General features: G+C 38.8%; 1 protein-coding gene across 3 annotated transcripts in view; it reads left to right on the plus strand.

The window, feature by feature from the left end:
• Positions 1 to 12,899, plus strand: part of LOC138199737 (rho guanine nucleotide exchange factor TIAM2-like) — an 84,753-nt gene that overhangs the window by 63,801 nt on the left and 8,053 nt on the right. The window lies entirely within an intron of this gene.

Raw genomic sequence — 12,899 nt, forward strand, 5'->3', positions numbered from 1 at the left:
AGACGACATGCTATAGTATGACTTTTTTATCATATTTTAGACGACATGCTATAGTATGACTTTTTTATCATATTTTAGACGACATGCTATAGTATGACTTTTTTATCATATTTTAGACGACATGCTATAGTATGACTTTTTGGCCATATTTTGGACGACATGCTATAAGTATGACTTCCGTTGAAGTTATGTCATGCAGCACAATGGTGCAGTTGTCAGTGTCGTCGTCTCACAATCTCGAGGTCCCCGGTTCGATCCCGGCCTGGGACTTTCTATGTGGAATTTGCATGTTCCTGCATAGTAATAAGTAAATTAAAATATGTCATCCATAACATGGACGACTAACTTATGCATGTTATCATGCATGTAGTCCATGATGTAAATCAAACATCATGCATATAGTCGTAAATGTGACAAAGTCACACTTCAAGCAAGAACATGCAATCCACCACAGACAGAGTTCCAAGCCCCTGATCGAAGCGAGTACTTCCTGATAGTGAGACGACGACACTAGCGACTGCAGAGTTGTGTGGCCTTTAGTGCATGTTTGTCTGACTTACATCACTTATATGACTTTTAACCATTTTATGGAAGAAGGTACTGTGGTGGAGTGGTTAGCATTGTCGCCTTCCAGTCGGAAGGTTCCAGGTTCGATTCTTGCCTTTGACGTGACTTTACATCTTGATGTTAATGTCATCATTTCCAGAGCGAGGCTCGAACCTGGAACCTTCTGACTGGGAGTCAACCATGCCAACCACTGCACTGTTGATCGCTCTTTCCTAACATGTTTAAAAGTCATATAAGTCAGGCAAGCATGCAATAAAGGCAGCAAAATGGTGCAGTTCCAAGCCAGCGCTGACAGGGGGCCTGGAACTTTGTGTGTGGAGGATTCTTGTTGAATGAAATGTTTTACATTATGGACTACAGGCATAAGTTAGTCATCCATGTTATGGACGATAAACTGGACTTTTAAGTTATTAGTTTTGCAGAAAGAAGCAAATTCAACATAGACTGTCAGAGGTGGGAATTGAACCAATGACCTTCGGACTGCGAGACAGCAACACTGACAGGTGCGCCACTCTGCTGGCTACCATAACTTTAACGAAAGTCATACTTATAGCATGTCGTCAGAAATAGCACGTATATCATATTTCTTTAATGTTGTCCAAAATGTGATTAAAAAGTCATACTATAGCATGTTGTCCAAAGTATGCCATCATATTTTGGACGACATGCTGTAGTTTGACTTTTTTGTCACATTTTGGACGACATGCTATAGTATGACTTTTTGGCCATATTTTGGACGACATGCTATAAGTATGACTTCCGTTGAAGTTATGTCATGCAGCACAATGGTGCAGTTGTCAGTGTCGTCGTCTCACAATCTCGAGGTCCCCGGTTCGATCCCGGCCTGGGACTTTCTATGTGGAATTTGCATGTTCCTGCATAGTAATAAGTAAATTAAAATATGTCATCCATAACATGGACGACTAACTTATGCATGTTATCATGCATGTAGTCCATGATGTAAATCAAACATCATGCATATAGTCGTAAATGTGACAAAGTCACACTTCAAGCAAGAACATGCAATCCACCACAGACAGAGTTCCAAGCCCCTGATCGAAGCGAGTACTTCCTGATAGTGAGACGACGACACTAGCGACTGCAGAGTTGTGTGGCCTTTAGTGCATGTTTGTCTGACTTACATCACTTATATGACTTTTAACCATTTTATGGAAGAAGGTACTGTGGTGGAGTGGTTAGTGTTGTCTCCTTCCAGTCGGAAGGTTCCAGGTTCAATTCTTGCCTTTGACGTGACTTTACATCTTGATGTTAATGTCATCATTTCCAGAGCGAGGCTCGAACCTGGAACCTTCTGACTGGGAGTCACCCATGCCAACCACTGCACTGTTGATCGCTCTTTCCTAACATGTTTAAAAGTCATATAAGTCAGGCAAGCATGCAATAAAGGCAGCAAAATGGTGCAGTTCCAAGCCAGCGCTGACAGGGGGCCTGGAACTTTGTGTGTGGAGGATTCTTGTTGAATGAAATGTTTTACATTATGGACTACAGGCATAAGTTAGTCATCCATGTTATGGACGATAAACTGGACTTTTAAGTTATTAGTTTTGCAGAAAGAAGCAAATTCAACATAGACTGTCAGAGGTGGGAATTGAACCAATGACCTTCGGACTGCGAGACAGCAACACTGACAGGTGCGCCACTCTGCTGGCTACCATAACTTTAACGAAAGTCAAACTTATAGCATGTCGTCAGAAATAGCACGTATATCATATTTCTTTAATGTTGTCCAAAATGTGATTAAAAAGTCATACTATAGCATGTTGTCCAAAGTATGCCATCATATTTTGGACGACATGCTGTAGTTTGACTTTTTTGTCACATTTTGGACGACATGCTATAGTATGACTTTTTGGCCATATTTTGGACGACATGCTATAAGTATGACTTCCGTTGAAGTTATGTCATGCAGCACAATGGTGCAGTTGTCAGTGTCGTCGTCTCACAATCTCGAGGTCCCCGGTTCGATCCCGGCCTGGGACTTTCTATGTGGAATTTGCATGTTCCTGCATAGTAATAAGTAAATTAAAATATGTCATCCATAACATGGACGACTAACTTATGCATGTTATCATGCATGTAGTCCATGATGTAAATCAAACATCATGCATATAGTCGTAAATGTGACAAAGTCACACTTCAAGCAAGAACATGCAATCCACCACAGACAGAGTTCCAAGCCCCTGATCGAAGCGAGTACTTCCTGATAGTGAGACGACGACACTAGCGACTGCAGAGTTGTGTGGCCTTTAGTGCATGTTTGTCTGACTTACATCACTTATATGACTTTTAACCATTTTATGGAAGAAGGTACTGTGGTGGAGTGGTTAGTGTTGTCTCCTTCCAGTCGGAAGGTTCCAGGTTCAATTCTTGCCTTTGACGTGACTTTACATCTTGATGTTAATGTCATCATTTCCAGAGCGAGGCTCGAACCTGGAACCTTCTGACTGGGAGTCAACCATGCCAACCACTGCACTGTTGATCGCTCTTTCCTAACATGTTTAAAAGTCATATAAGTCAGGCAAGCATGCAATAAAGGCAGCAAAATGGTGCAGTTCCAAGCCAGCGCTGACAGGGGGCCTGGAACTTTGTGTGTGGAGGATTCTTGTTGAATGAAATGTTTTACATTATGGACTACAGGCATAAGTTAGTCATCCATGTTATGGACGATAAACTGGACTTTTAAGTTATTAGTTTTGCAGAAAGAAGCAAATTCAACATAGACTGTCAGAGGTGGGAATTGAACCAATGACCTTCGGACTGCGAGACAGCAACACTGACAGGTGCGCCACTCTGCTGGCTACCATAACTTTAACGAAAGTCATACTTATAGCATGTCGTCAGAAATAGCACGTATATCATATTTCTTTAATGTTGTCCAAAATGTGATTAAAAAGTCATACTATAGCATGTTGTCCAAAGTATGCCATCATATTTTGGACGACATGCTGTAGTTTGACTTTTTTGTCACATTTTGGACGACATGCTATAGTATGACTTTTTGGCCATATTTTGGACGACATGCTATAAGTATGACTTCCGTTGAAGTTATGTCATGCAGCACAATGGTGCAGTTGTCAGTGTCGTCGTCTCACAATCTCGAGGTCCCCGGTTCGATCCCGGCCTGGGACTTTCTATGTGGAATTTGCATGTTCCTGCATAGTAATAAGTAAATTAAAATATGTCATCCATAACATGGACGACTAACTTATGCATGTTATCATGCATGTAGTCCATGATGTAAATCAAACATCATGCATATAGTCGTAAATGTGACAAAGTCACACTTCAAGCAAGAACATGCAATCCACCACAGACAGAGTTCCAAGCCCCTGATCGAAGCGAGTACTTCCTGATAGTGAGACGACGACACTAGCGACTGCAGAGTTGTGTGGCCTTTAGTGCATGTTTGTCTGACTTACATCACTTATATGACTTTTAACCATTTTATGGAAGAAGGTACTGTGGTGGAGTGGTTAGTGTTGTCGCCTTCCAGTCGGAAGGTTCCAGGTTCGATTCTTGCCTTTGACGTGACTTTACATCTTGATGTTAATGTCATCATTTCCAGAGCGAGGCTCGAACCTGGAACCTTCTGACTGGGAGTCAACCATGCCAACCACTGCACTGTTGATCGCTCTTTCCTAACATGTTTAAAAGTCATATAAGTCAGGCAAGCATGCAATAAAGGCAGCAAAATGGTGCAGTTCCTATCCAGCGCTGACAGGGGGCCTGGAACTTTGTGTGTGGAGGATTCTTGTTGAATGAAATGTTTTACATTATGGACTACAGGCATAAGTTAGTCATCCATGTTATGGACGATGAACTGGACTTTTAAGTTATTAGTTTTGCAGAAAGAAGCAAATTCAACATAGACTGTCAGAGGCAGGAATTGAACCAATGACCTTCGGACTGCGAGACAGCAACGCTGACAGGTGCGCCACTCTGCTGGCTACCATAACTTTAACGAAAGTCATACTTATAGCATGTCGTCAGAAATAGCACGTATATCATATTTCTTTAATGTTGTCCAAAATGTGATTAAAAAGTCATACTATAGCATGTTGTCCAAAGTATGCCATCATATTTTGGACGACATGCTGTAGTTTGACTTTTTTGTCACATTTTGGACGACATGCTATAGTATGACTTTTTGGCCATATTTTGGACGACATGCTATAAGTATGACTTCCGTTGAAGTTATGTCATGCAGCACAATGGTGCAGTTGTCAGTGTCGTCGTCTCACAATCTCGAGGTCCCCGGTTCGATCCCGGCCTGGGACTTTCTATGTGGAATTTGCATGTTCCTGCATAGTAATAAGTAAATTAAAATATGTCATCCATAACATGGACGACTAACTTATGCATGTTATCATGCATGTAGTCCATGATGTAAATCAAACATCATGCATATAGTCGTAAATGTGACAAAGTCACACTTCAAGCAAGAACATGCAATCCACCACAGACAGAGTTCCAAGCCCCTGATCGAAGCGAGTACTTCCTGATAGTGAGACGACGACACTAGCGACTGCAGAGTTGTGTGGCCTTTAGTGCATGTTTGTCTGACTTACATCACTTATATGACTTTTAACCATTTTATGGAAGAAGGTACTGTGGTGGAGTGGTTAGTGTTGTCGCCTTCCAGTCGGAAGGTTCCAGGTTCGATTCTTGCCTTTGACATGACTTTACATCTTGATGTTAATGTCATCATTTCCAGAGCGAGGCTCGAACCTGGAACCTTCTGACTGGGAGTCAACCATGCCAACCACTGCACTGTTGATCGCTCTTTCCTAACATGTTTAAAAGTCATATAAGTCAGGCAAGCATGCAATAAAGGCAGCAAAATGGTGCAGTTCCAAGCCAGCGCTGACAGGGGGCCTGGAACTTTGTGTGTGGAGGATTCTTGTTGAATGAAATGTTTTACATTATGGACAACAGGCATAAGTTAGTCATCCATGTTATGGACGATGAACTGGACTTTTAAGTTATTAGTTTTGCAGAAAGAAGCAAATTCAACATAGACTGTCAGAGGCGGGAATTGAACCAATGACCTTCGGACTGCGAGACAGCAACGCTGACAGGTGCGCCACTCTGCTGGCTACCATAACTTTAACGAAAGTCATACTTATAGCATGTCGTCAGAAATAGCACGTATATCATATTTCTTTAATGTTGTCCAAAATGTGATTAAAAAGTCATACTATAGCATGTTGTCCAAAGTATGCCATCATATTTTGGACGACATGCTGTAGTTTGACTTTTTTGTCACATTTTGGACGACATGCTATAGTATGACTTTTTGGCCATATTTTGGACGACATGCTATAAGTATGACTTCCGTTGAAGTTATGTCATGCAGCACAATGGTGCAGTTGTCAGTGTCGTCGTCTCACAATCTCGAGGTCCCCGGTTCGATCCCGGCCTGGGACTTTCTATGTGGAATTTGCATGTTCCTGCATAGTAATAAGTAAATTAAAATATGTCATCCATAACATGGACGACTAACTTATGCATGTTATCATGCATGTAGTCCATGATGTAAATCAAACATCATGCATATAGTCGTAAATGTGACAAAGTCACACTTCAAGCAAGAACATGCAATCCACCACAGACAGAGTTCCAAGCCCCTGATCGAAGCGAGTACTTCCTGATAGTGAGACGACGACACTAGCGACTGCAGAGTTGTGTGGCCTTTAGTGCATGTTTGTCTGACTTACATCACTTATATGACTTTTAAACATTTTATGGAAGAAGGTACTGTGGTGGAGTGGTTAGTGTTGTCTCCTTCCAGTCGGAAGGTTCCAGGTTCAATTCTTGCCTTTGACGTGACTTTACATCTTGATGTTAATGTCATCATTTCCAGAGCGAGGCTCGAACCTGGAACCTTCTGACTGGGAGTCAACCATGCCAACCACTGCACTGTTGATCGCTCTTTCCTAACATGTTTAAAAGTCATATAAGTCAGGCAAGCATGCAATAAAGGCAGCAAAATGGTGCAGTTCCAAGCCAGCGCTGACAGGGGGCCTGGAACTTTGTGTGTGGAGGATTCTTGTTGAATGAAATGTTTTACATTATGGACAACAGGCATAAGTTAGTCATCCATGTTATGGACGATGAACTGGACTTTTAAGTTATTAGTTTTGCAGAAAGAAGCAAATTCAACATAGACTGTCAGAGGCGGGAATTGAACCAATGACCTTCGGACTGCGAGACAGCAACGCTGACAGGTGCGCCACTCTGCTGGCTACCATAACTTTAACGAAAGTCATACTTATAGCATGTCGTCAGAAATAGCACGTATATCATATTTCTTTAATGTTGTCCAAAATGTGATTAAAAAGTCATACTATAGCATGTTGTCCAAAGTATGCCATCATATTTTGGACGACATGCTGTAGTTTGACTTTTTTGTCACATTTTGGACGACATGCTATAGTATGACTTTTTGGCCATATTTTGGACGACATGCTATAAGTATGACTTCCGTTGAAGTTATGTCATGCAGCACAATGGTGCAGTTGTCAGTGTCGTCGTCTCACAATCTCGAGGTCCCCGGTTCGATCCCGGCCTGGGACTTTCTATGTGGAATTTGCATGTTCCTGCATAGTAATAAGTAAATTAAAATATGTCATCCATAACATGGACGACTAACTTATGCATGTTATCATGCATGTAGTCCATGATGTAAATCAAACATCATGCATATAGTCGTAAATGTGACAAAGTCACACTTCAAGCAAGAACATGCAATCCACCACAGACAGAGTTCCAAGCCCCTGATCGAAGCGAGTACTTCCTGATAGTGAGACGACGACACTAGCGACTGCAGAGTTGTGTGGCCTTTAGTGCATGTTTGTCTGACTTACATCACTTATATGACTTTTAAACATTTTATGGAAGAAGGTACTGTGGTGGAGTGGTTAGTGTTGTCTCCTTCCAGTCGGAAGGTTCCAGGTTCAATTCTTGCCTTTGACGTGACTTTACATCTTGATGTTAATGTCATCATTTCCAGAGCGAGGCTCGAACCTGGAACCTTCTGACTGGGAGTCAACCATGCCAACCACTGCACTGTTGATCGCTCTTTCCTAACATGTTTAAAAGTCATATAAGTCAGGCAAGCATGCAATAAAGGCAGCAAAATGGTGCAGTTCCAAGCCAGCGCTGACAGGGGGCCTGGAACTTTGTGTGTGGAGGATTCTTGTTGAATGAAATGTTTTACATTATGGACTACAGGCATAAGTCAGTCATCCATGTTATGGACGATAAACTGGACTTTTAAGTTATTAGTTTTGCAGAAAGAAGCAAATTCAACATAGACTGTCAGAGGCTGGAATTGAACCAATGACCTTCGGACTGCGAGACAGCAACACTGACAGGTGCGCCACTCTGCTGGCTACCATAACTTTAACGAAAGTCATACTTATAGCATGTCGTCAGAAATAGCACGTATATCATATTTCTTTAATGTTGTCCAAAATGTGATTAAAAAGTCATACTATAGCATGTTGTCCAAAGTATGCCATCATATTTTGGACGACATGCTGTAGTTTGACTTTTTTGTCACATTTTGGACGACATGCTATAGTATGACTTTTTGGCCATATTTTGGACGACATGCTATAAGTATGACTTCCGTTGAAGTTATGTCATGCAGCACAATGGTGCAGTTGTCAGTGTCGTCGTCTCACAATCTCGAGGTCCCCGGTTCGATCCCGGCCTGGGACTTTCTATGTGGAATTTGCATGTTCCTGCATAGTAATAAGTAAATTAAAATATGTCATCCATAACATGGACGACTAACTTATGCATGTTATCATGCATGTAGTCCATGATGTAAATCAAACATCATGCATATAGTCGTAAATGTGACAAAGTCACACTTCAAGCAAGAACATGCAATCCACCACAGACAGAGTTCCAAGCCCCTGATCGAAGCGAGTACTTCCTGATAGTGAGACGACGACACTAGCGACTGCAGAGTTGTGTGGCCTTTAGTGCATGTTTGTCTGACTTACATCACTTATATGACTTTTAAACATTTTATGGAAGAAGGTACTGTGGTGGAGTGGTTAGCGTTGTCGCCTTCCAGTCGGAAGGTTCCAGGTTCGATTCTTGCCTTTGACGTGACTTTACATCTTGATGTTAATGTCATCATTTCCAGAGCGAGGCTCGAACCTGGAACCTTCTGACTGGGAGTCAACCATGCCAACCACTGCACTGTTGATCGCTCTTTCCTAACATGTTTAAAAGTCATATAAGTCAGGCAAGCATGCAATAAAGGCAGCAAAATGGTGTAGTTCCAAGCCAGAGCTGACAGGGGGCCTGGAACTTTGTGTGTGGAGGATTCTTGTTGAATGAAATGTTTTACATTATGGACTACAGGCATAAGTCAGTCATCCATGTTATGGACGATAAACTGGACTTTTAAGTTATTAGTTTTGCAGAAAGAAGCAAATTCAACATAGACTGTCAGAGGCTGGAATTGAACCAATGACCTTCGGACTGCGAGACAGCAACACTGACAGGTGCGCCACTCTGCTGGCTACCATAACTTTAACGAAAGTCATACTTATAGCATGTCGTCAGAAATAGCACGTATATCATATTTCTTTAATGTTGTCCAAAATGTGATTAAAAAGTCATACTATAGCATGTTGTCCAAAGTATGCCATCATATTTTGGACGACATGCTGTAGTTTGACTTTTTTGTCACATTTTGGACGACATGCTATAGTATGACTTTTTGGCCATATTTTGGACGACATGCTATAAGTATGACTTCCGTTGAAGTTATGTCATGCAGCACAATGGTGCAGTTGTCAGTGTCGTCGTCTCACAATCTCGAGGTCCCCGGTTCGATCCCGGCCTGGGACTTTCTATGTGGAATTTGCATGTTCCTGCATAGTAATAAGTAAATTAAAATATGTCATCCATAACATGGACGACTAACTTATGCATGTTATCATGCATGTAGTCCATGATGTAAATCAAACATCATGCATATAGTCGTAAATGTGACAAAGTCACACTTCAAGCAAGAACATGCAATCCACCACAGACAGAGTTCCAAGCCCCTGATCGAAGCGAGTACTTCCTGATAGTGAGACGACGACACTAGCGACTGCAGAGTTGTGTGGCCTTTAGTGCATGTTTGTCTGACTTACATCACTTATATGACTTTTAACCATTTTATGGAAGAAGGTACTGTGGTGGAGTGGTTAGTGTTGTCCCCTTCCAGTCGGAAGGTTCCAGGTTCAATTCTTGCCTTTGACGTGACTTTACATCTTGATGTTAATGTCATCATTTCCAGAGCGAGGCTCGAACCTGGAACCTTCTGACTGGGAGTCAACCATGCCAACCACCGCACTGTTGATCGCTCTTTCCTAACATGTTTAAAAGTCATATAAGTCAGGCAAGCATGCAATAAAGGCAGCAAAATGGTGCAGTTCCAAGCCAGCGCTGACAGGGGGCCTGGAACTTTGTGTGTGGAGGATTCTTGTTGAATGAAATGTTTTACATTATGGACTACAGGCATAAGTCAGTCATCCATGTTATGGACGATAAACTGGACTTTTAAGTTATTAGTTTTGCAGAAAGAAGCAAATTCAACATAGACTGTCAGAGGCGGGAATTGAACCAATGACCTTCGGACTGCGAGACAGCAACGCTGACAGGTGCGCCACTCTGCTGGCTACCATAGCTTTAACGAAAGTCATACTTATAGCATGTCGTCAGAAATAGCACGTATATCATATTTCTTTAATGTTGTCCAAAATGTGATAAAAAGTCATACTATAGCATGTTGTCCAAAGTATGCCATCATATTTTGGACGACATGCTGTAGTTTGACTTTTTTGTCACATTTTGGACGACATGCTATAGTATGACTTTTTTATCATATTTTATACGACATGCTATAGTATGACTTTTTAATCATATTTTAGAAGACATGCTATAGTATGACTTTTTTATCATATTTTATACGACATGCTATAGTATGACTTTTTTTTAATCATATTTTGGACGACATGCTATAGTATGACTTTTTTTTATCATATTTTGGACGACATGCTATAGTATGACTTTTTTTTAATCATATTTTGGACGACATGCTATAGTATGACTTTTTTTTATCATATTTTGGACGACATGCTATAGTATGACTTTTTTATCATATTTTATACGACATGCTATAGTATGACTTTTTTTATCATATTTTGGAAGACATGCTATAGTATGACTTTTTTTTATCATATTTTGGAAGACATGCTATAGTATGACTTTTTTTTATCATATTTTAGACGACATGCTATAGTATGACTTTTTTATCATATTATAGACGACATGCTATAGTATGACTTTTTTTTATCATATTTTGGACGACATGCTATAGTATGACTTTTTTTTAATCATATTTTGGACGACATGCTATAGTATGACTTTTTTTTATCATATTTTGGACGACATGCTATAGTATGACTTTTTTATCATATTTTATACGACATGCTATAGTATGACTTTTTTTTATCATATTTTGGAAGACATGCTATAGTATGACTTTTTTTTATCATATTTTAGACGACATGCTATAGTATGACTTTTTTATCATATTATAGACGACATGCTATAGTATGACTTTTTTTTATCATATTTTGGACGACATGCTATAGTATGACTTTTTTATCATATTTTATACGACATGCTATAGTATGACTTTTTTTATCATATTTTGGAAGACATGCTATAGTATGACTTTTTTTTATCATATTTTAGACATGCTATAGTATGACTTTTTTTTATCATATTTTAGAAGACATGCTATAGTGTGACTTTTTTATCATATTTTAGACGACATGCTATAGTATGACTTTTTTATCATATTATAGACGACATGCTATAGTATGACTTTTTTTTATCATATTTTGGACGACATGCTATAGTATGACTTTTTTATCATATTTTATACGACATGCTATAGTATGACTTTTTTTATCATATTTTGGAAGACATGCTATAGTATGACTTTTTTTTATCATATTTTAGAAGACATGCTATAGTATGACTTTTTTATCATATTATAGACGACATGCTATAGTATGACTTTTTTTATCATATTTTGGACGACATGCTATAGTATGACTTTTTTTTAATCATATTTTGGACGACATGCTATAGTATGACTTTTTTTTATCATATTTTGGACGACATGCTATAGTATGACTTTTTTATCATATTTTATACGACATGCTATAGTATGACTTTTTTTAATCATATTTTGGAAGACATGCTATAGTATGACTTTTTTATCATATTTTAGACGACATGCTATAGTATGACTTTTTTTAATCATATTTTGGAAGACATGCTATAGTATGACTTTTTTTTATCATATTTTAGACGACATGCTATAGTATGACTTTTTTTTATCATATTTTGGACGACATGCTATAGTATGACTTTTTTATCATATTTTATACGACATGCTATAGTATGACTTTTTTATCATATTTTGGACGACATGCTATAGTATGACTTTTTTTTATCATATTTTAGACGACATGCTATAGTATGACTTTTTTATCATATTTTAGACGACATGCTATAGTATGACTTTTTTATCATATTTTAGACGACATGCTATAGTATGACTTTTTTTTTTATCATATTTTGGACGACATGCTATAGTATGACTTTTTTATCATATTTTAGCCGACATGCTATAGTATGACTTTTTTTTATCACATTTTGGAAGACATGCTATAGTATGACTTTTTTTTATCATATTTTGGAAGACATGCTATAGTATGACTTTTTTATCATATTTTAGATGACATGCTATAGTATGACTTTTTTTATCATATTTTGGAAGACATGCTATAGTATGACTTTTTTTATCATATTTTTGAAGACATGCTATAGTATGACTTTTTTTATCATATTTTAGACGACATGCTACAGTATGACTTTTTTATCATATTATAGACGACATGCTATAGTGTGACTTTTTTTATCATATTTTAGACGACATGCTATAGTGTGACTTTTTTATCATATTTTAGACTACATGCTATAGTGTGACTTTTTAATCATATTTTAGACGACATGCTGCAGTTTGACTTTTTTTTATCATATTTTTGAAGACATGCTATAGTATGATTTTTTTTTATCATATTTTAGACGACATGCTATAGTATGACTTTTTTATCATATTTTAGACGACATGCTATAGTATGACTTTTTTATCATATTTTAGACGACATGCTATAGTATGACTTTTTTTTTTTTATCATATTTTAGATGACATGCTATAG

The sequence above is a fragment of the Embiotoca jacksoni genome, unplaced genomic scaffold (assembly GCF_022577435.1).
Source record: "Embiotoca jacksoni isolate LCO1_2020_lvr unplaced genomic scaffold, fEmbJac1.0.p SCAF_18, whole genome shotgun sequence".
Taxonomy (NCBI): domain Eukaryota; kingdom Metazoa; phylum Chordata; class Actinopteri; family Embiotocidae; genus Embiotoca; species Embiotoca jacksoni.